The following is a 21,094-nucleotide window of genomic DNA, read 5'->3' as shown; positions in this document are numbered from 1 at the left end:
TTCCTTGGGCTCATATATTATTTAAAATTTATTTCTTAAAGTACTTTATTTCTAACATTAGAGCAAACAGTTTGCAGTAAACCATATTCCCCGTTACTTGTGAGTACTCATGACTAGACAAAATCAGTATATTACATCTCTTGATTCCCCTGATTTAGGAACCTGTTGTTCCATTATAAAATAGAACTTGACTAAAAAAAAATAAAAAAAAAGATAGAATTGGATCAATTTGAAAAATATGGTTATGCAGAAGTCTGTTCTATTCTTCATGCTATTACAAAATTTTTCAAATTGGTTTTGCTTGACATGTTCTTATATTTTTCAACTAAAAAATTATGACAGATGGGAAAATTGGTATCTTTCATGTTGTTAAAGGAACAAGGTTCAGGATAAGAACTGTGTCATGCACTTCTGTATTTTTACCATTGCAAAGTTCTAGCCATTGAGTAAGTGCTTAATAAGTTTCTGTTGAATTGAATTTCTTGGCCATTTTCTAGATTATAGTTTCAGACTAGTTTCCTAGGTCTGAAAAGTGACAGCTAATAATTTTGTTGAAATTCTAAAAGAAACATAAATATATATTTAGTGTACACTGAGGAAGCTAAAATAGGAATCCTGCTTTACAATACCTAGAAATTCCCCCCCAGAAAACTCTTAGGCCTTAAATTCTAAATGAGCTACACCTTTGGGTTCAAGCAAGGATATTTTATCCAAATTCAAAGTCATGTGTGTGCACAAGCAGAAGTGTATAATATTTTGGGGTTATATATATATTATAAGTATATATATTATGTAGAATATAATTACACTTATATACATATTTTATATATATATATATATAATATTTTGATATGGGATTAAGAAATGTAGTTTAAAAGCCGTAAAACTATTTGCAGGCTTTCATTTGCATGTATAGTGTGTGGTAACGGGAAAAAGAATCCTTCTCAATCTGAAAGAATATGCAAAAGCATTCTTTAGATACATAAATTGGAGTTTCATCTGGAAACAGGATGTAATCTACAGGACTGAGTATAGGAATATTTTATCTTGCATTGTTACAGAGCGGACAAAAATGAGTGATTTGGAAATGTGCAGGGTACATGTGGACAGGAATGGGCTAGTAGTGAAGCACAGTGGAAGAAGTGAACTTACTCTGGGATATAGCCTACTGACTAATTAGTACAGAGAGGAAAATTTTAATGCCATGCTATTTTTTTTCTTTGAAAACCATAGAAACAAAAACATTTGTCTTAATTTTAAAGATCAATTTAATTTTAGCTACTGCTTGTTCTAAATGTTCATTTTCTCTGAATTTATTTCACTGACATTTTACTTCATTGCCTCATGTAGTTTAGAAGAAGGTTTGAAGACACTAAATGAGCTATCAACAGCTATCAAGCACTTTGGAATGCAACAAAAAGCAAAGAAAAGCCCAGCAAATTACATTTAAACCTTTGGTCTATAGTGTGGGTCACTTTTTTAGGGGTGACTTGGTTTGTACATGATTTATAATGGAATAACTATTTTTTTCACAGGAATTATAATATTTAATATTGTTATCACAACAAGGAATAAACAATTGCTTAAGGAAATGGGTGATCTCCGTTCTCTGAGCTACAGTGCTGACTCAGTCATGCAGAACTAATTTCCTGGCGGTCTCTGAATGCACATAAAGCTGCTCTGTAGCTGCCGCTGACAATGAACTAGTGACTGGAAAAAGGAATCTTAAACACAGTCACATCTCCTGACTGTTAAAATCCTGTTCACAAGGCACGCTGATCTAATACGCTGCACGACAGGAATAACATTTAAAAAAAAATAGCTAAACAGTATACAAAGTTTCTCCTCTTCTATTTTTTTTTTTTGGGGGGGGGCGTTGTTGCTAGGCAACTAAATCATTTTTACATATATTCCTCAGAGCACTAAAATTCTATTTTTGGTATTTCTCTCCCATGAGTAATTAAATGTTAAAAAGTTTGCTAGATACATAATTTTATAGTAAATATTTGTCATGTCATCTTAAATGAGGCAATTGTTTACTTTCCAATGACCATTTCAAAGAAAGTCCTAAAACAATTTGAGTAGAGTGTCACAGGAAGAGAGTTAATATCTGATACTTAAAAAGGAATACACTACTTTAAATAATTTGTAACCTAATTACAATGGTTGGCTTGCTAATTAGTGTTTATTGATTGGATGGATCAAGTGATTGGGTTTTGTTTAAAGTGCAAATATTAGAACCAAATTGATTCCTTGAATAGATTTTACTACTAAGCATAAATAAAGCTGCAAGTTGCATCATACACTTACCCCATGTGGTTTCCCAAGGGACTAATTGTACTGGTAATCTCCTGGGCATATAAAAGACTTTACTGCCCTCTAGTAGTTACAGAGTTTGTCAAATTCATTTGGGAAATCAAGTGTATTTAGGAAGTTAGAGCTATCTGAGAGAAAAATAGTATCAGTATCTAAGAGTAAAGATTAACTTGTTAAAATTAGAAATAGGGTAAGATAAAAATTTTTCCATTTTTATGTTGTTACCATAAAATTCAATTAGAATATAGTCCTAATGAATACATCCTTTTGAATCAAGCTTTACTGACCTTTTCATTACACATGATACTTTTTAATGAACATCAATTTTTTGAAAGACCTAAATATGAAGAAGTAGGTTATTTTACATATTGGAAGTCATGATATGGAATAAAATGAGTTGGAGCTTTAAAAATGCACAATTAAGTTCATTAGAGTAGATTAAGTTTAAAACAATTGTTTAACATTTTTATCTACTGATTTGGCCATCAGTTTTAAACATGAATAAACAATGCTTTCACTTAATTTAAAAATAATGTGCCTTATTCACTTAATATACCTATATGACTATTTTTCAAACCATCAAAGCCTAGAAACCAGGAGTTAGAAGTAACCTTAGTATCTTATTTTGCCCACTAATTAATTTGGGAGGATTTTTACATTTTCAAGTGTTTGAAACTTTTCAAATGTAAATATTTGTCATTAATGTGTAATTCTAGCCAGTAAAATTTGTTTTGGAAATTTGGAGATTGCTTTTGTGTGTTTCAGGTTATGACCAATTTCTAAAAATGTCTTATGGAAAATTAAAAACATATATTGTATGTTAGGTAAAGAAGCTCAAAATACATATTAACATGTTTCCTTATTGTTTATTTTATACAATCCTCCTGGTCTTTATGTTTGTACATGATGTGCCATAAAGTGATTACTGTGTTTTTGTTTTTACATTCTTTTATTTTTTTAAGTATTTATTTATTTTGAGAGTCCCCGAGAGAGAGATAGTGTGCACAAATGGGGGAGGGGTGGAAAGAGAAAGGGAGAGAGAGAGAATCCCAAACAGGCTCCATACTGTCAGCACAGAGTCGGATATGGATCTCAAACTGAAGAACCTTGAAATTGTGACCTGAGCCAAAATTGGATACTTAACTGACTGAGCTACCCAGGCACTCCTAGTTTTTACATTCTAATTGCATTTCTATCCATTTTTTTTAATAGTCCAGTCTATATTTCTTGCTATATTATTTAACCGAGGCCTATACAGTTTATGTTTTCATTATAAATTTAACCTTCATCGGAATAAATGTTACTTACATTTGTGCTTTTTATTTGAATTCCTTTCTCATGTTAATGTTCCAATTTTACTTTATTTTTTCATGAGTTTTGCTCATTATTTCTATTTAAAAACTTTTATATCAGTTTGGTACTTATGAGCAGTTTTGGACATCTTTTACTGTTTCTGTTTGCTGTTCTTTCCTTCTCTTTGTGAAAGCTTCCTGCTTTACTTGTGGGGCTTACTATATAGTCTATCTTCGCTGCCACAGGGGTGGCTCTGTGATTCCCACACACCAGGATAGTGATTGGTTCAGAAAAGTATTTGTAGCTGTAGGTGGGCCAGAGTCATCTCTTTCTCTGTGAACCACTCATTACTAGTATTTTTTTAATGTTTACATATTTATTGAGAGAGAGAGAGAGAGAGAATCTCAAGCAGGCTCCAGCTATCAGCACAGAGCCTACTTGATCCCATGACTGTGAGATCATGACCTGAGCTAAAGTCAGGTGCTTAACGAACTGAGCCACTCAGGTGCCCAACTATGTTACATTTTAAATGTATCAACTTGGAAGTACAAAGATGCAACTGATTTCACATATGACAGAATCCAGTGTTTCAAAAGCAGCCTTGGGACTCCAGGGCTCTCCATCTTTCACTTCATTTTCTAGTTCTGACTCCATCCACTAAAAAGCTCTCTCCATGTTGTGACCAAGATGTAAACAAGTCATAACTATAGACTTAAAAAGGAGGCGCCTTGGTGGCTCAGTTGGTTCAGCGTCTGACTCTTGATTTCCGCTCAGATCATGATCTCACAGTTCATGGGTTGAAGCCCTGCATTGGGCTCTCCACTCCTAGCACAGAGCCCTCTTCAGATCCTCTGTCTCCCTCTCTCTCTGCTCCTGCCCCGTACACACACTCTCTCTCTCTCTCAAAAATAAATAAACATTAAAAAATGTAACATCATCACATTAAAAATCACTTACCTGTGATGGTAGGCTGATATGCAGATTTTCCAATTACATGAGAGACATTAAGTATGGTAAAATAATTCTTTGAAAGACAAGTGATAAAGCATTGTGAAGAATGAATACATTATTAATATGCCAATAAATTTCATATGCCGAGTTATATTTTTGCTTTAGAAATAAGAGACCTTACGAAAATATAAATAGGAAGTTTTATATCTATATCTATACCTATACCTATATCTATATCATTTATATCTATATCTATATCTATATCTATATCATCTATCTATCTATCTATCTATCTATCTATTATATATATATTTATCTACCTGTATATTTATCTCAATCTGGGTCTGCTTATTAGGAAACTAAAATCTTTTTTATGTTTACTCTTTAAACAAACATATTCGTTTTAATATCTTGTCGTTAAAATTTATTTTATATATATCTCAACATATTTAAAAAATTTAGATGATATACAACAGTAGTTAAGTACACAGTTTCTGGAAATATTTTGCCTACTTCCAATTCTGGCTTCCTGGCTGTGTGAAAATGGATACTTAGTTAATACATTTCTGTACAATAAGGGAATAATAACACCCACTTTGTAGGGTTCTTGTGAGAAATAAAATTATAGCTGACTCTTGAACACTTCAGGGAATAAGAATGCAAACATATTGGACAGTATAAAATCCACATACAACTTTTGACTCCCCCAAAACTTAACTATTAATAGCTATCATTGACGATAAGCCTTACCAATAACATAGTCAACTGATACATACTATGTATGTTACATGTACTATATACTGTATTCTTAAAATAAAGCAATCTAGAGAAAATAAAATATTAAGAACTCATAAGGAAGAGGAAATACACTTATAATACTGTATTGTATTGATCAAAACTAAATTTACATCATCTGGTTATAAGATACATTGTCAGTACCTATATGAATATTGTGTTATAGGATATAAAGCACTGTAGATGTTATATGTATTACTAAAAACAGACACCAAAAATGAAAATGTAATGTGAAAAAGAAATTCGTATTTATTTTCAGGCATAATGACTCATGCATTGATAATGAAGAAACAGGAATATAATTGCTTTATTATACCTTAGCGTAATCAATATTCTTGCATCACGGTAGTCTAGCCTAATACATGAATTGTTAAAAAAGTTTTATGGCATGTAGTACTAGTCATATTCATAATACAGTGTTGGAAACGTTATTACATTAAACAAATCACTCGACTGTGTTGAGAGTCAGATAGGCAGATTCTCTAGTTACATGACAGACAAACTGTATAAGGTAATTCTTTGAAAGCAAAGTTATAAAATGGTAAGAAGATGAATATACTATACCTTCATATTAAATATGCCTACATAAGGATAGGCTACCCACTTCCATAAAAGTTCTGCCATGATTCCACACGACGAATCCGTAGGAAAATTACTGTTCATTACTTGCAAGTGGATCATCATAAAGGTCTTCATCCTTGGCATCTTCACATTGACCTCCTCATAGGTTGAGGAGGAAGAAAAGGAGGGGTCGGTTTTACTGTCTCAGGGGTGGCAGGAGCACAGAGACCGAAGTCATAAAGGAGGTGGAAGGGCAGGCAGGAAAGGAAGACACACTCTGTGTAACTTTCTGAAAAAACAAACAAACAAACAAACAAAAAAAAACATTGTAATTTCTATCTGGCTTTTTTGCTTTTTCATTTCTCTAAAATGTTTCTGTACAATACCAATTCTTCTGCTGTTTGCTTTAGTTTCAGTGTCTGTCCCATAGAATGGTTCACCTCATAAGGCTTAAATAATCAGAACCTTCTGCTTGAATAATATCAATTTGTTTTCTGACACCACTTCTAGGTCTTCTTCTTCATCCATCATCTGGCATTGGCTCAAAAGCACTCAACTCCAGCAAGTTGTCTTCGGTTAATTCCTCTGGTATGGTATCTTTTAGCTCTTGACTTTCTTCAAGATCAATATCTTGAAACCCTCACCCCCTAACTTTTTTTTTGACATATACACAATCTCTTTCATGATTTCCCTGATTGACTCTGTTGTAAATCCTGTGAAATCATGTACAATATCTAGACACGGATTTTCTCCAGTAGGAATTTCTTGTTTTAGGTGTAATGGCTATTATGGCTTTTTCTATAACAATGATGGTATCTGTGATGGTATAATCTTTCCTGACTTTCACAATGTTTTCTCCATCAGGGTTCCTTCATAGCATTGATCTTCCTTACCATAGAATACCATGTCTAATGAGCATTAAAAGTCCTTATGACTCCCTAGTTTATAGACTGAATTAGAGACCTTGTGTTTGTTGGCAAGGAGGCCACGTTGGTACCTTTGATATTAAACTCATGGGGTTCTGGGTGGCCAGGGACACTGCTCAATGTCAAAAGAAGTTCCAAAGACAGTCCCTTAATGACAAAGTACTTCCTGACTTCAAGGACAAAGCACTGATGGAACCAACTCAGAAAAAGTGTTTTTATTGTTCAGGCCTTGTACAACCAAACACTGGCAGGTGGTATTTATCTTTTCGTTTCAAGACTGGAGGTTAGCAACTTTATAGATAAGGGCAGTCCTAATCATAAACTTCATCACATTTGCACTTTTCAGTGGAGTTAGCCTATCCCTTACTGCCTTAAATCTTGGTGCTTGCTGCTTTTTCTTACTAATAAATGTTCTTTGTGGCATTTTCTTTCCAGAATAGTGCACTTTTATCGGCATTAAAAATTGTTTAGGCAGATATATCCTTTCTTCTCAATGATTTTCTTAATGGTGTCTGGGAACTAACATCTGTTGCCTCTTGGTGGGCAGAAGTTGCTTCTTCTGTTATTTTGACTTTTTTTTAAGCCAACCCTCTTTCTAAAATTATCAAAACATCCTTTGTTGGCATTCAGTTCTCCAGTTTAGATCTTTTACCTTCATCTTGCTTTCTTTATTTTTTTTGAATCATTTAGAATCTATAGGTATGTCTTTCTTATAACAGTCTTGTGCTTACATAAACTCTGCTTTTTAAAATATGACATAAAAATGTATCTTGCAAAAAGTGCAAGGTTTTCAGGCCTGCTGGTGTAGCTCCAATGATGGCTTCATAAATTTTCTTTTTGTTTTATACAGTTGTCCTTATGCTGGATTCATTTATCTTGAAATGGTGGGCAACCACAGTGACAGACTTCAGTCTACAGTACATAAGAAGCAATTCAGCTTTTTCTTGTAGTGACATGACTTTTCTCTGTTTCGTGGGAGCACTTCCAACATCACTAGTGATGCTTTGTATGGGTCTCATGGTATTTTCCAAGTTTTAAGGCATTGCACTAAACGTGATGAAAAATACACAAGAACCAGGAGAGATAACTTTTTACTGTGACATGCAATTTGTGGAGGAGATGAACTGCTCACATGGAAATGATTAGCATCACACGGTGTTTTAAGCAGAAACTTGCAACACTTGAGCTTACTGTAATAGCAACAAGATGTAGCTATGGAATTATTATAGTAGTACACTATGTACTACAGTTAATTTTATGCAGTTATTTAATACTGCGTGTTTGTTTATATTTCTCTTGACTGCAAGTGGTGCTGTGTACAGTTTGTGTTTGTGTACATAAGTTTTGATATATTTTAACTTTTTGTAATGGATTTGTGTATGTTTCAGGAAAATAAATGATAAAATAGACTAGTATTTATGTACAATATACATTCATGACATACCTTTTTCTTAAATTTCTCAGTATTTCCAGTCTATTAGTACATCTGTCAGGTTTTTTTACATTGTTACGAAACTTCAAATATTTCCAATACTTTCACTTAAAAAAATAAGCATTTAAAACCTATTCTTCACAAACTAGTCCAAAAAATAGAAGATGAAGGAAAGCTTCCAAATTTATTCTATCAGGCCAGCATTACTCTGATTCCAAAACCAGAAAAAGACACTACAAACAAGAGAACTACAGGCCACTATCCCTAAATTTAGATGCAAAAATCCTTAACAAAATAGTAGCAAACCAAATCTGAGGTTATCTTAAAAAAAAACTATTCACCATGGGATACCTGAGTGGCTCAGTTCATTGCCCATGGGACTTTTAATTTCAGCTCCCAGAACCGTTGGATTAAGCCCAGCACTGGGTTCTGCACCAACCATGGACCCTGATTGAGATTCTCTCTCTCTCTCTCTCTCTCTCTCTCTCTCTCTCTGCATCTCTCCCCTGCTCATGCTCTCTCTCTTAAAAAAATTCACTGGGATGCACAAGTGGTTCAATACTGAGAAATCTATCAATGTGATATATCACATCAACAAGAGAAAGATAAAAACTATGTGATTATTTCAGTAGATGCAGAAAAAGTATTTGACAAAGTACAACATTCATTCATAATAAAAGCTGTCAACAAAGTAGATTTACAAGGAACATACCTCAATGTGATAAAGACCATATGTGAAAAACCCACAGCTAACATTATTCTCAATCAGGAAAAATTGAGAGCTTTTCCTCCAAGATCAAGAGCAGACAGGAATATCCACTCTCACCATTTTTGTTCAACAGGGTAATGGAAGTCATAGCCATGGCAATCTGACAAGAAAAAAAAACAATAAAAAGCATTGGTAAGGAAGAAGTAAAATTTTAACTATTCTCAAATGATATATATTGTATATAGAAAACCATAAAGATAGTATTCCACCAAGAAACTAGTAGAACTGATTAATGGATTCAGTAAGGTTTCAGGATACAAAATCAATAGAGAACTCCATTGAATTTCTACACACTAATAATGAAGAAGCAGAAGGAGAAATTAAGAAAGAAATCCCATTTATAATTTCACCAAAAATAATAAAATACCCAAGAATAATCTTTTTTTTTAAATTTTTTAAATGTTTTATTTATTTTTGAGACAGAGAGAGACAGAGCATGAACGGGGGAGGGTCAGAGAGAGAGGAAGACACAGAATCTGAAACAGGCCCCAGGCTCTGGGCTGTCAGCACAGAGCCTGACGCGGAGCTCAAACTCACAGACTGTGAGATCATGACCCGAGCTGAAGTTGGACGCTCAACCAACTGAGCCACCCAGGCGCTCCAAGAATAATCTTAACCAAGCAGGTTAAAGACCTGTATTCTGAAAACTATAAAACATTGATGACAGAAATCGAAGATGACACAAACAAATAGAAAGATACTCCATGCTCATGGATTGGAAAAACAAATATTGTTAAAATGTCCACCTACCCAAAGTAATATACAGATTTAATGCAATCCCTATCAAAATGCCAACAGCATTTTTCACAGATCTAAAATAATCCTAAAATTATCCTAAAATAATCCTAAAATTTGTATGGAAACACCAGAGACCCCAAATAGCCAAAGCAATCTTGAAAAAGAACAAAACTGGAGGTATCACAATCCCCGATTTCAACAAATACTACAAAGCTGTAGTAATGAAAACAACATGGTGCTGGTACAAAATACACACACAGATTAATGGAACAGGATAGAAAGCCCAAAAATAAACCCATGATTGTATGGTCAATTTTAATCTTTAACAAAAGAGGCAAGAATATGCAATGGGAAAAAGACCATCTCTTCAACAAGTGGTGTTTGGAAATCTGGACAGCTACATGCAAAAGAAGCATACTGGACAACTTTATGACACCATTCATAAAAATAAACTCAAAGTGGATTAAAGACCTAAATGTGAGACCTGAAACATAAAAATCCTAGAAGAAAACACAGGCAGTAATTTCTCTGACATTGACCATAGCAACCTGTTGTTAGATATGTATTCTGAGGCAAAGGAAACAAAAGCAAAAATAAACTATTGGGACAACATCATAACAAAAAATACTTCTGCATAGCAAAGGAAAGAATCATAAAACTAAAAGACAGCCACTGAATGAGAGAACATATTTGCAAGTGACATATCCAATAAAGTGTTAGCATCCAAAATATATAAAGAACTTCTACAATACCACAAAAATCAAATAATCCAAGTTAAAAATGGCAGAAGGCATGAACAAACAGACATTTCTCTAAAAAAGACATACAGATAGCCAACAGACACATCAAAAGATGCTCAGTATCACTCATGATTAGGGAAGCGCAATCAAAACCACAATGAGATATCACCTCATACCTATCAGAATGGCTAAAATAAAAAAATGAAAGAAACAAGTGTGGTGAGGATATGAATTAAAAGGAACCCTTGTGCACTATTGGTGGCAATGGAAACTGGTGCAGCCTCTGTGAAAAACAGTATGGACATTCCTCAAAAAATTAAAAATAGAATTACTATATGATCCAGTATTCAATCACTGACCATTTACGTAAAGAATACAAAATGCTAGTTCAAAAGGATATATGTACCACTTTGTTTACTGCAGCATTATTTACAGTAGCCAAAATATGGAAGCAGCCCCAGTAGCCACTGATGCATAAATAGATAAGAAGTGATATTTATATACAATGGAATATTACTGAGCCATAAAAAAGGAATAAATCTTACCATGTACAGCAGCATGGATGGATGTAGAGAGTATAATGGTAAGTGCTAAGTAAAATTAGTCCAAGAAAGACAGGTAACATATGATTTAACTCATATGTGGATTTTAAGAAATAAAACAAAGAAACAACAAAAAAAGACCCAAACCAAAGAACAGACTCTTAAGAACAAACTGGTGGTTACCAGAGGAAAGGTGGGTGGGGGGAATGGGTGACATAGGTAAGGGAGATTAAGAGTACATTTATCATGATGAGCACTGAGTAAGGCATAGAATTGTTGAATTACTACATTGCACACCTGAGACTAATATAACACTGTATACTAAGTATACTGAATTAGAATAAAAAATAAATACTCATTTAAATAGACTCATGGAGATCAAACCCATGTTGTTCAAGGGTCAGCTTTGTATGTAACCTTAATAAGAATTGATAACTACAAAGTGCTTAGAAAACAATGAGACATATAATATACATGTTAGCTAAGGTTTGAAATTCTATTTTAATTTTCTTTATCAATGAATTAAGTATGCATATTTTCCATGATAAAGAGATCTTTTTTCTCTTTAAAAATATACTAATGACATTTCTATTTATTTTATTTAAAGCATATATATTCATTTTGAGAGAGTGTGGGGTGAGGGGCAGAGAGAGAGGGAGAGAATACCAAGCAGGCTTCCTTCTGTCAGCTTAGAGCCTGGTGTGGGTCTTGATCTCAAAAACCATGAGATTATGACCTGAGCCCAAATCAAGAGTTGGAATCTTAATCCAATTATCACTCCTAAAACATCTCTATTTTTATGTAAACCTATCATTTAATCATTGGTTAAATTTGTTTCTCTCTCATAATATTAAGAGCAAAAAGATCTGCAGACAGATTTTCTTTCACAGGAACAGTGTGTGTGTGTGTGCGTGTGTGTGTGTGTGTGTGTGTGTGTGTGTGTTTAATGATTATACTCATGCTCATTACTTCTGTTTGTTTGCCTATCTTCCCCAGCAGTACCTATAAATTATGGGTTGGGTCTCCATTCTCAGCCCTTCTTATTTATCATCTATTTTACTTTCATCTATATTTCATTTTCTCCGGATTCTGAGGAAGCTTTTGTCACTCATTTCTCTGCAATGTTGAATCTCCTTTCTAGGGACTCTTACTGGGGAATTTTATTCTAATATTTTAGATAGTTTTTATTTTGTTTTCTGTCTTTATTGGAATCCTTTTTTACTTCTGTACCCTGAGTCACTCAGTCCATTGTCTTTTAATCTAATCTTTAATCTCATGTTTCACAGCAGCTACATCTTGTATTTGTATTATAGCTGTACAAAGTAGATGCATTCCAAATATTTAGCTTCCTAGAAAAAAACTTAAAAGTGTATAATTTGTCTGTCAATCTTTAAAGAAATTCTCCCTTTTTATTATTACATTACAGAACGTTCTCTCCTTTTCTCTGTTATTGGTAATGATTTATTCATCTTAAATTAGAGTGGTTCTATATAAGATTGATGTTTACTAACAGAGAGATATGAATTATTTTTCATTCATGTTAATGCTTAGATGGGCATGGGCAGAGTCCTTCTTTGTAGTTTACAACTGTACTGCCTAGATGTATATACACAAACAACAACAAATTCTCATGACCTTACAGCATTTGCATAAAAAAACTTTAGTGGCTAAGAAGAAACTTTTTCCTGCTCCCATTGACTGGTTATCTCTGTGGAGAAAAATGTATTCCTGTATAATAAAATGCAATTGGTCCTTCTATGATCAGGAGGAATGCATTAAAACACCACACTTTAAGTAGACAGTGTCAAGGACACTCTCAGACTTCACTTCTAATACCACCTTTTTATTCTGAGAAACTAAAGAAAAAGGGTACTTGTCTGATAGGCTTACTTAGTGATGGGTTAGTAAAAACCCTGGAGATGTACCTCTAAATGGATGGAGGGATAAATGTACCTATGATAATTGGATAGTGTGAGAACTAGCAGCAACAGTGTGGGATTAGGGGGCAGAATAATGGACTCCTCTCAGAAATTTCCACAAAAGAATGAATATGAAGTTTCTAAATTGATAAACTCTAAGATTTTATAGTGGTGAATCTTAAGAGAGTTGGGGTCAATCTATTATAACAGGTTTCATGTTTGACCCTGTTAATATTGTTGATCAATCATAGCATCCATTGATCAATACAAACTTTTCAATATAATTTCTCATTGAAAGACTGTTGTCTTATGTTCTGATATTTCAGTGCTATTTTGATTTTTTTAACTTGTGGTTCTTTGTGGCTATTCATATTAACAGTTGACTTCTATTTTATACTAAAACTGGTATTATACATAAACATTTTTAATAGACTTCTAGTTCTAACAATGAATCAGACAAATTAATATGAAAAGGCTGCTGTTACAAAATATAGATAGACTCTGAATAAAATTTATCTCATGTATTTTAAGTGACCACTTGAGCATCCCAGAAACTAAACAAAACTCTGAGTCTAAAAACAAATAATAATAATAATAGGTGAAATCAAAGTATGAGTGGTTGAATACCTAAAGTGATCCTAAGGCCATTCCAGAGGGTTTTCAGTTTGATATCTAAGGAGTTTGGTTTATAACATCTTTGAGAGACAAAACAAGACCTTGTTTGGTTGTATAGAAGGTAATGGAAGGGAACCAAAACCTTAAAACAGTAGGAATTTACCACTGGTAGAGAAGTAAGACTTTTCTATATTTCTGTTTAGACTCTAGGTCAGAAAAAAATATTTTACCTATGGATTTGTAACCAAGAGCCTAAATCTTAAATATGTTTAGATTGCAAATTTATCTGAGTGAGACAGAAAGCCCCAAGCTGAGAAGTTAAGATGAAAATATATCCCAAGTCAAGAAGCATCTGGTAAAAACAAATGTAAAAATGCTCTATAGGAAAGTAGGGTCAACTCAATTCTTAGAGGATGTCCATAGGAAATTTTTACTTAAGTTTAGATCAAGGATTACTATACCTTGTATTGGTTAACTGTAATACCTTGTATTGGTATATACAATTGGTATATACAATACCTTGTATTGGTAACTGTATTCCAAGTATTGGTTAACTATAATAAGTAGACTACTCATTTTCTCAGCATAAGTGACAAAGTGGCATAAATATAGATCTAAACCAAGACTTAGACTATGGCCATAGCTGCATGAAAGTACGGGAAGATACCAAGATAGTGAAGAAATACTGGATCAAAATCTAGGAGATGTTAGAGACCCAGGGACATGAACACATCATTTGGGTCTTTTACTCTGGAGACGTTTGTCCATTTTGAAAGGGACTGTACTGACAATCTGAAAATTTGGGGAACAGTTCTGACAATCCCAAATTGCTAGTGGTCAGATGTTATTAAAGTTTAAGACCTGTCAAGTAATATATGTGAATGAACATACTTTCTGTGAGTGGAGACAGAAGTTGCACCCTACGAGTAAGGATAAATCAGAAGTAAAAATAATCTAACAGAGACTATAGCTCAATTTAAGATCATCTGAATCCCTGAATTGGATTGTATTTTCCTCAGATTGATTCTCCCCAGGCACCTGGCAAATGCAAAGCAAATTCTCTGTGAAAGAAAATAACATTATCCAAGGCCTGAAATTATTTCTGCAATTTTTATGTACAATAGCCACCACTCAATCAAAACTAACCAGACACATCAAGAGATAAGGCAATGTGATTCTAAACCATAGCAAACAATAGATAATTGAAACAGAACCACAGGGGATCCAGATAATGAAGTTTTCAGAAAGACATTAAAATAATTGTGCTTAATATGCACAATGAAATACAAGCAACATTGAGATTTTCAGCAGATAATTAGAGTATAATAAGAACCAAATAGAAATTCTATAACTGAAAACCACAATAACCAAAATTAAGAAAGAACATGATGTCTTTAATATGGATGCTTGACCCACCCTCCAATATGTGCCCTCTCAGATGGGGTAATGTTCTATGATTATAGTAAATTCTATCTTTATTTTCATGTACATAATCTTTTGTGAGCTGACCCCTGGTGTTCTTATTATTTTTTAAAATGCAATCTCATTTGCACTGTATCTTATATGAACTGATCAATTTTATTATATGTGTGAGTATAGCTATATACCTCTATATATACATACTTAATGTACATGTATTTCCTTGTTTTTGCATCCTTTGATTGTGTAAGTGGGTATCTAAATGATATTTCAATTAGACGCCATACTGAATCACTCCACCATGAGTATTTTAATGAAAAGTAGGGAAAAAAAGTAGGCACTGATTCCATCTGCATCTTAAATTTGAATATGTGTTAATTCATTCAATCATCAAACCTTAAATTTTTTTAATGTTTATTTATTTTTCAGAGAGACAGAGTATGGCCGGGGGGGTGGGGAAGAAAGGGAAGGAGACACAGAGTCCGAAGCAGGCTCCAGGCTCTGAGCTGTCAGCAAGGAGCCTGAGGTGGGGCTCAAACTCATGTTCTGTGAGATCATGACCTGAGCTCAAGTCGGACACCCAACCAACTGAGCCACCCAGGCACCCCTCAATCATCAAACTTTTAAAGATTGTTTTCTTCTTTTTGTGCCAGCAATTCATTGCCATGTACTGAAGTTTCAGTGATGAACAAGAAATATCCCTTACTTCAATGGGCCTATGTATTAAGTACGAGATGATTAAACAAGAAATTAATTTTCTATATAATTAATTTTATGTTAGAACTAAGTGCAAAATGGCAACTTTTAGAATTATCTCTCACCCACTCTACAGGGAATGGGAAAGTCTTTTAAAACCAGTTGCTTTTACCCTAAATCTAAAGGATCAGTATTTGAGGATTGGAAGACATAGCATTTTAAGTGAGACATTAACATCTTTAGAATTCTGCCATGGATGGAAGAATAATTTAAGGCAAAGTGTAAGTGTCAGGAAAGACAAATATATATATAGGATCACAAAGCGTATTATCCCCATTTTAATGAAATTCTACTAGGAATATGGAACTATTTAAGATTTATAAAAATGGGAAAACACCAAAAATATTTTACGTTTCAAAAAATGCGTCTAGATGTGGTATGGTAAAAAGATTGCTCTGGTCTAATCAAGAAGACAAGATATCATAGCAGTAATTCAGAGAAAATTTATAGGGCTAAAGTTATCTTCAGTGGATATCCTTCTTGAACATGACTTCAGAAATATTGAATAGAATAGACAGGGACTGGAAATTGGTTGAATATAGAGAAGAGTGAGAGAGATGCCATAAGAATGTACCTCAGTTCCTGGCTTGCACAATGTGTATATGTTACTGCATTTTCACAGATAAGAATTTCTGGAAGTGGAGTAGATCTGAAGGGAAATTTCACAGGCTCAATTTCAGTCACTTTGAGTTTGAAATGTATGTTTTAGGATAATTAAAAATGTTCCAGGGAATTTAAAAAAATAATTTATGATTTTGTATTTTGAAAAGAGATTTTTACAATAGATTCATATGTGTTTAATCAGCTAATAGATAAAACTGAAGTCATTGTTGTGGATAAGCACATGTCAAATAGTGATATGGAATCATGGGCAAAGACCTCTTTGTGGTCCACGAATAAATTTAGAGGAATCAAAACTTCATTTGAAAACAATGAAATAAAATAGTACAAAATGCAAAATATCAGCATTGCACGTAGTTCAGGTAAACATTTCAAAAATACTTTTGTTTCAATTTAATATAAATCATACATGTATGCTAAGTCACAATGCAAAATTTAGTATTTACATTGAACCACAGTCAAAAACTTTTAAAGCTGTTGATTAGAGTGTATTGCATAAAAAGAGGGAGGCTTAGCGTTATGATAATAAAAACTGCAATATTTATAAGTTCAGCAAGAGAAAAGCCAGTCAGACTGATGGAGAAGAAAAGCAGATATTGAAGAGGTGCTGTCCTCAAGTCCTACCATGGACAACGTGGCAAACATTTTGACCAATGCTGAGTGCTTAAGACAGACACATGGGTTAAAAAAGGTGGGTGGCACGGGGGGAAGCAATCACTACTGGCTCCAATGTTCTTGTTATTCAAGGGAGAAAAATGCTTATGAGTTGAAATTGACAGCCTGAACTCACTCACCCCCACTTAAAATCCCACTGATTTAACTTTCAAATATTTTGAGGATCTTTCCACTTTTCTCCATTATCACGACCAGCATACTATTCCTAGCAACCTACAATATTTGTGTAATAGCATCTTAACTATTCTATTTGTGTATGTGGTTATATCTTTTTAAGCTCTATCCATGCTACATCCAAAGTAATCCTTTCAAAATCAAATGCACATTTTATTCACTTACTACTCCCAGGTTGATTCAGTGTAATAATTCTGATATGTTGCTTTCCAGTCATATTTGCATTTGTAAATTATCTGCATGGTTATAATTATTCTAAATATTTCCCTTTTACAAAATTATAGAAATAGCCTTCTAGAATTTTATATTCTATTTTTTATTTATGTTTTTAAAATTATACCAAACTTCCAGATTTTTTCATATATTTTTTGCATAGATTTTTTTGAATATTGATTTTTAAAATATTTTGATTCCAGTAGAATTAAGATACAGTGGTATGTTAGTTCCAGATACATAATACAGTGATTCAGCAATTCTATGCATTACTCAGTGCTCAAGACAAGTGTATTCTTAATCCCCTTCACCAATTTCACCCCCCCCCCACCTCCCCTCTGGTAACCATTAATTTGTTCTTTTATACTTGAGCCCGTTTTTTTTTTTTTTTGGTTTGTCTCTTTTTTCTTCATTCCTGTGTTATGTTTCTTAAATTCCACATATGAGTGAAATCATATGGTATTTGTCTTTCACTGACTGATTTATTTCACTTAGCATTAAACTCTCCAGATCCATTTATGTTGTTGTAAATGGCAAGATTTCAGTTTTATTATGGCTCAGTTATATGTATATATTTCTTTATCCATTTATTGATGGATGCTTGGGCTGCTTTCATATTATTGTAAATAATGCTGCAGTAAACACAGGGGTGCATATATCTTCAAATTAGTATTTCCATATTCTTTGGGTGAATACCCCATAGTGGAATTATTGGATCATATGTTAATTCTGTTTATTATTTTCTGAGGAACCTCAATACTGTTTTCCACAGTTGCTGCACCAGTTTCCATTACCACCAACAATTCACGAGTATTCCTTTAATCCACATACTTGCCAAAACTTGTTTACTGTGCTTTTGATTTTAGTCATTCTAACAGGTATGAAGTGATATCTCATTGCAGTTTTTATTTGCATTACCCTCATGGTTTGTGACATTGAGCATACTTTCATGTATCTGTTGGCCATCTGTAGGTTTTCTTTAGAGCAGTCTGTTCATGTCTTATGCCTTTTTTTTAAACTGGATTATTTGTTTTGGGATTATATAAATTACATAACTTCTTTATATTTTTTGGATGCTTGTCCTTTATCAGATATATTATTTGCAAAAATCTTCTCGCATTCAGTAGGTTGCCTTTTAGTTTTGTTGATTCTTCCCTTAGCTACACAGAAGCTTTTTATTATGGCGTAGTCTCAATAGTTTATTTTTACTTTTGTATTCCTTGCCTCAGAAGACATGTCTAAAAAGGGTTGCTATGGTTAATGTCAGAAATTACTGCCTGTGCTTTCTTCTAGGGCTTTTATGGTTTCAGGTATCACATTTAGGTCTTTAATCCATTTTGAGTTTATTTTGTGAATGCGGTAATAAAATCGTCCAGTATGCTTCTTTTCCATGTAGCTGTCCAGTTTTCCAAACACCATTTGTCAAAGAGATGGTCTTTTTCCCATTGCATATTTGTGCCTCCTTCTTAGAATATTAATTGACCATATAACCATGTTTTATTTCTGTGCTCTTATTCTGTTCCATTGTGTATGTGTCTATTTTTGTGTCAGCACCATGCTGTTTTCATTACTACAGTTGTGTAGTGTATCTTGAAATCTGGGATTGTGATACCTCCAGTTTTGTTCTTCTTTTACAGGAGTGCTATGGCTATTCAGGATCCTTTGTGTTTCCATACAAATTTTAGGATTATTTGTTCTATGTCTGCGAAAACTGCTGCTTGTGTTTTGATAGGGGTTGCATTGGATATACAGATTGCTTTGGATACTATAGACATTTTAATATTTGTTCTTCCATTCCATGAGCAAGGAATATCTTTCCATTTCTTTGTGTTACCTTTAATTTCTTTCATCAGCATTTAAGTTTTCAGAGGACAGGTCTTCTACCTCTTTGATTAGATTTATTCCTTTATTATTTTTGATGCAATTATAAATGGAATTGCTTTCTTAATTTATTTTTCTTCTGCTTCATTATTAGTATATAGGAATGCAACAGATTTCTGTATATTAATTTTGTATTCTGTGACTTTACTGAATTCATTTATACATTCTAGTAGTTTCTGGGTGGAGTCTTTAGGGTTTTCCACATATCATATCATGTCGTCTTCAAATATTGAAAGTTTTGCTTCTTCTTTACTGACTTGGATGCCTTTTATTACTTCTTGTCTGCCTCCTATGGCTACGACTTCCAGTACTAGTTTGAATAAAAGTGGTGAGAGTGTCATCCTTGTCTTATTCCTGACCTTAGGGGAAGAGGTCTCAGTTTTTCCCCATTGAGAATGATGTTAGCTGTGTATTTTCATAAATGGACTTCATTACATTGAGATATGTTACCTATAAACCTACTTTGTTGAGGATTTTAATCATGAATTAATGTTGTACCTTGTCTAATGCTTTTTCTGCACCTATTGAAATTATCATATGGTTTTATCCTTTCTCTTACTGATGTGAGAGAAATATCACATTAATTGATTTGTGAATATTGAACTGCACTTGCAATCCAGGAATAAGTCGACTTGATCATGGTGAATGATTTTTTTAATGCATTGTTGGATTCAGTTTGCTAATATTTTAAGAATTTTTGGATGTATATTCATTAGAGATATTGGCCTGTAGTTTTCTTTTTTGGTGCTGTCTTTATCTGTTTTTGGAGTCTGTATAATGTTGTCCTCATGGAATGAATTGGAGGTTTTCCTTTTCTATATTTTTGGAATAGTTTGAGAAGAATAGGCATTAGCTCTTTCTTAAATGTTTAGTATAAATCATCTATAAAGCCATCTGGCCCTAGACTTTTCTTTGTTGGGAGTTTTTAAATTACTGATTCAATTTCTTTGGTGGTAATCAGTTTCTTCACATTTTCTATTTCTTCCTGTTTCAGTTTCATTGGTTATGTTTTGAGGAATTTTTCTATTTCTTCTAGGCTGTCCAATTTGTTGGCATATAGTTTTTCACAGTATTCTTTTATAATTGTTTGCATTTCTGTGATGGTGGTTGTTATTTTTGTTATTTGTAATTTTATTTCAGTCATTTCTCTTTTTTACTTCATATGTTTGTCTAGAGGCTATCTATTCCATTGATAATCTGGTTTTATTGATCTGTCTTTTTTAGTTTTGATATCATTTTTTTCTTCTCCAATCTTTATTATTTCCTTTCTCTGCTGATTTTAGGTTTTGTTGTTATTTTTCTAGCTCCTTTAGGTGTAAAGTTAGTTTGCTTATTTGAGATTTTTCTTGCTTCTTGATGTAGGCCTGAATTGGTATAAACTTCCCTCCTAGAACTGCTTTCTCTGCATCCCAAAGGTTTTGGACCATTGCGTTTTCATTTTCACTATATTCCATGAACTTTTTTATTTCTTATTTTATTTCCTAAATGACCCATTCATTGTTTAGTAGCATGCTATTTAACCTCTATGCATTTATGATGTTTCCAGACTTTTTCTGGTGGTTGACTTCTACTTTCATAGTGTTGTGGTCAGAAAAGATGCATGGTATATGGTCTCAATATTTTTGAAATTGTTGAGGCTCGTTTTAAGGTCTAATATGTCATCTATTCTGCAGAATGTCCCATGTGCACTTGAAAAGAATGTATATTCTGCTGTTTTAGGATAGAATGTTCTGAATATAACTGTTAACTCCATCTGGT

Source organism: Felis catus, chromosome B2, assembly GCF_018350175.1.
Source record: "Felis catus isolate Fca126 chromosome B2, F.catus_Fca126_mat1.0, whole genome shotgun sequence".
Taxonomy (NCBI): Eukaryota; Metazoa; Chordata; class Mammalia; order Carnivora; family Felidae; genus Felis; species Felis catus.
The sequence above is the reverse complement of the archived record's forward strand: the minus strand, read 5'-3'. Positions refer to the sequence as shown.